The following is a 4811-nucleotide window of genomic DNA, read 5'->3' as shown; positions in this document are numbered from 1 at the left end:
TAAAAAAAATCTGTACCCCTGCCAGAATAGGTAACATGAAAAAGATAATATTAGCAAGTGTTGGCAAAACAATCAAATATTCAGAGCTCACAGGCACTACGCAGGCACTACTATAGAAAGAAGTTTGTGTAAATTGGTAAGACCATTTTGGAAACAGTTTGTAGGAATCTTACCAAAGCTGATAAGTTGGATGACATGTGACCCAGCAAATCCACTCCTAGATAAATAAATGCTATTGTAAAAAATGTTCACCAAAGGACGTGTCCTATAGTGTTCACTGAAGCTTTATTCATAATTACCCTAAGCCAGAACCTACCTAAATGTCCACCAAGAGTTGCAGAAATATTGTAAACTATTCATATAATGAAATTCTATACACCAATGAGCAGAAAGGATCTATACATACAATAACATGAATATCACTAACATCAGTTGAGTGAAAGAAGGTAGGTGTAGGACACATAATTCCATTTCTATATAGTCCAAAAACAAGCAAAAGTTGTATATTCTGTAAGAAGTCAGAATAATTGCCATCCCAAAGGAGAGATAGACCGTGACTGAAAGAGGCACAGGTGGTCCCTTGGGGTCCTGGTACCTTTTTAAATGATGACTGATTCCACAAGTATATTGAACTGAATTGCATCAAGCTGTGCTCAGAATACTTTTAATAATATATGTTCTTTTTTGCGTGCCTAGGTGGCTAGTCACTTAAGTGTCTAACTTTGGCTCAGGTCATGATCTCATGGTTTGTGAGTTCGAGCCCTGCATCAGGTTCTGTGCTGACAGCTCAGAGCCTGGAGCCTGCTTGGATCCTGTGGCTCCCTATCTGGCCCTCCCCTGCTCACACGGTGTCTCTCTCTCAAAAATAAACAAACATGAAAAAAATAATATATGTCCTTTTGAATGTATACTATACTTCAGTAATCTTAGTTTAATCTGAGTGCAGACCCCTAAGTCACACCCTTTTTTCTCTACTGTCTCTTCTAAACATTTAAAGAATATGTACTTTAAATCATCCTAGAAGATATATATACATACACATACACACAAAGAAGAAAGAAATTGGCGGGAGGAGCCGGAAGGTGGGTGAAGGGCAAAGAAACTTTAGCTTTATTACACAAGCATGGAACCAAATTCCTTTGGAGAGGGTGGGGGTGGAATGGCTTCTTCTGACGACTTCAGAGCAATGAGGGAACAAGAGAGATCATGGATCTGCCCCTTAAAGTGCTGGAGACCTCTCAATCTGGGGTTAGGAAGAAAGGGGACCTCCCTTGCGGTCCAGGGGTCGCCTCCTTCACCAGACCCGGTGCTGGGAGGCAGCAGAGGGCACAGCTTCTCCGGAGTCCCAGAAGGCGGCGCCGCATCCCTGGGGCGCGGGCTTAGGCGGTCTGGTGCTTCTTCGCCCTTAAAGTGCACCAGGGGACGCTGGCCCGGCTCTCACTGGTTCATCGCTCCAGGCACAACCCGTCCCGGGGCTGAGAGGTCGCGCCGCTGTGGCCCGCATCTCATGCCCAGGCACTGGGAAGCAGCAGAGTTTCACCACGGGTGCCAGGTTCACTCCCAGGACTTGGCGCGCTTGGCGCCGCGCTTCTGCCAGGCTGCTCTCCACCCACACGTCGCCGACTACGCGGATGGTGGGCAAGGTGGTCAGCGTCGGAGTGGCCGCCCTCCCACTCTCCTCCAGGGTGCGGCCCCCGGAGCAGGGCCCGGGGTCCGCGGGCTTGCGGATGCTGCTGTCCTCGCGGAACGGCGGCGGCGGGGACGGCACCTTCCTCTGGCCGACCGCGACCGTCCGGGCTCCGTGGCGCATCCTCCTGGCAGCTGGCCGGCGCGTCCGGACGCGGGCCTCGGGGGACTGGTGCCCCCGCGTGTACACCACTTTCTCCTCAGGCGCCTCCAGCGCGGACTCTCCTGCAGCGCTAGAGGCTCCTCCCCGGGCGACCTGGGCCAGGGCCTCCCGGGGCCTGCGCCGCCGCCTCTTCATGCGGCTCAGGAGGTGAGGCCGCTAGGGGTCGACCGCGCTTGCCAGGTCTCGCCGCCGCCGGCGCGCCCTGATGAATTTCCTACCAGGAAGCCAAATCAGGCGGTAGGCTGTGAGAGTTACACCGCAGTTGCTAGGAGACCAGGCGCTTTGTGAGGTCACAATGTCTGCCTATCCTATCACTGCCGGCTGCCCAAAGCTGCCTTAGGTTGGGCTGTGTTTAAGATTATGCCCTTGAGAAAGACCTGCATATAATCTTACCTGAGAAGGCCCATAGTTCTTGACAAGTTCAAGAGGGTTGTCCTCGACGTGAATGCACTGGTGCCTCAGCCTCCATTAATTCCATCTCACATGAGATGACACTTCACGGTGGAGAGTACACACAACTTGCAATCAAACATGACTGTAAGAGGGTTTAAGCGAATTAAATGCCTTGTCATGCAACGCACTGAAAGCCAAATTGAAGTAACTACTCTACTCTTTCAAAGAATACACATATACTGTGCCTTGCTTAGGGTTCCATATGTGTGTTGCTATAGCTCCCAGTTCAGGGAGCTGTTCTTCACAGCAGCAGCAAACAGTTTGCCTAGTTAGGATGCATGCTCACTTTCACGCAGGTTACGGAAGACCCAGTCATTGTGTGCTTAAGAGCAATGTGTCAACGAATTCTGCGTGAGTGGCCATGAGGGCATTCAGTGCCAATAAAATCTATTCGGTACCTACCAATTCATGATATTTCAGGTAAGTCATACACAAGGTATTAAAAGACCGTATGGGATTCCAAGGGTAGAAAACGTGTTACACTGTCCATGTAAGTGCTTTTGAAAGCAACCAGCATGGTCCATCCATCATCACCACATACACAAATAATTCACAAAATATTACAAGGACCACCTACCATGATCAATTGAAATCCACTTCCTCATGAAAGGATGACACCAAACTATGTGAATCAATAAAAGGGATAAGTCATGGTAACAATCAGAAGAGACACTTGCCAAGGTCATCGTGATACAGGTGAGAGGCCTCTGTCTTTACTCAACTCCTTTCCTTTTTGTTTTTTTAATTTTTTTTCAACGTTTATTTATTTGGGACAGAGAGAGACAGAGCATGAACGGGGGAGGGGCAGAGAGAGAGGGAGACACAGAATCGGAAAGAGGCTCCAGGCTCTGAGCCATCAGCCCAGAGCCTGACACGGGGCTCAAACTCACTGACCGCGAGATCCTGACCTGGCTGATGTCCGACGCTTAACCGACTGTGCCACCCAGGCGCCCTTCAACTCCTTTCCTTAAACACACAAACCAAACTTTCATCTAGGCAGCTACGCCAGTACTACCTCATGTTCAGAGAGTGCTGAAAATGGAAAGCTATCCTCATATTCAGTAAGAGCAACCCCTGGATTTCCTTTTTCATTAAATGTCATTTATTTTCAAATTGGTTTCCACGCAACACCCAGTGTTCATCCCAACAGGTGCCTTCCTCAATGCCCGTCACCCACTTTCCCCTCTCCCCAACCCCACGTCAACACTCAGTCTGTTGTCGATATTTAAGAGTCTCTTATGGTTTGCCTCCATCCCTCTCTATAACTTTTTCCCCGCATCACCTTCCCCATGGTCTTCTGCTATGTTTCTCAGGATCCACACGTGGATGAAAACATATGTTATCTGTCTTTCTCCGCCTGACTTATTTCACGTAGCATAATACCCCCCAGTTCCATCCACGTTGCTCCAAATGGCCAGATTTCGTTCTTTCTCATTGCCAAGTAGTATTCCATGGTATACATAAACCACAACTTTTTATCCACTTGTCAGTTGATGGACAGCTGGGCTCATTCCATAGATTGGCTGTTGTTGAAAGTAGTGCTATAAACATCGGGGTACATGCGCCCCTTTGTCTCAGCACTCCTCTACCACTTGGGTAAATTCCTAGCAGTGCTATTGCTGGGTCTTAGGGTAGATCTATTTTTAATGATTTGAGGAACGTCCACACTGTTTTCCAGAGCGGCTGCACCAGGATGCATTCCCTCCCACAGTGCAACAGGGTTCCTGTTTCTCCGCATCCTCACCAGCATCTAGTCTTCTAGTTTGCTCATTGCAGCCACTCTGACTGGCATGAGGTGGTATCTCAGTGCGGTTTTGATTTGGATTTCCCTGACGAGGAGTGCTGTTGAGCATTTTTTCATGTGTCTCTTGACAATCTGGATGTCTTTTTTAGAACAGTGTCTGTTCAAGTCTTCTGCCCATTTCTTCACTGGATTTTTTGTTTTCCGGGTGTGGAGTTGGTGAGTTCATTTTACAGGTTTAGGATACTCGCCAATTATCCAGTATGACTTTTGCACACATCTTTTCCCATTCGGTCAGTTGCCTTTTAGGTTTGTTGATTGTTTCCTTCATTGTGGAGAAGATTTTTATTTTGATGATGTCCCAATAGTTCATTTTGCTTTTAATTCCCTTGCCTTTGGAAATGTGTCAGCTAAGAACTTGCAGACGCTGAGGTCAAAGAGGATTTTTCCTGCTTTCTCCTCCAGGGTTTGATGGTTTCCTGTCTCACATTCAGGCCCTTCAACCATTGTGAGTTTATTTTTGTGAGTGGTGTAAGAAACTGGTCTAGTTTCATTCTTCTTTATGTTGATGTCCACTTCTCTCAGCACCATTTGTTATAGAGACTGTCTTTTTTTTCCATTGGATATTCTTTCCTGCTTTGTCAAAGATTACTTGGCCATACATATGTGGGTCCAATTCTGGAGTCTCTAAACTATGCCATTAAGTGTATGTATTTGTTTCTGTGCCAATACCATGCTGTCTTGATGGTTATAGCTTTGTGGTAGAGG

General features: G+C 47.5%; 1 pseudogene; it reads right to left on the bottom strand.

The window, feature by feature from the left end:
* Positions 1-1249: 1249 nt before the first annotated feature.
* LOC121026239 (uncharacterized) lies at positions 1250-2165 on the bottom strand (annotated as a pseudogene).
* Positions 2166-4811: the final 2646 nt, after the last annotated feature.

This window comes from Herpailurus yagouaroundi, unplaced genomic scaffold (assembly GCF_014898765.1).
Source record: "Herpailurus yagouaroundi ecotype Mexico unplaced genomic scaffold, PumYag 67881, whole genome shotgun sequence".
NCBI lineage: Eukaryota > Metazoa > Chordata > Mammalia > Carnivora > Felidae > Herpailurus > Herpailurus yagouaroundi.
The sequence above is the reverse complement of the archived record's forward strand: the minus strand, read 5'-3'. Positions and strand labels throughout refer to the sequence as shown.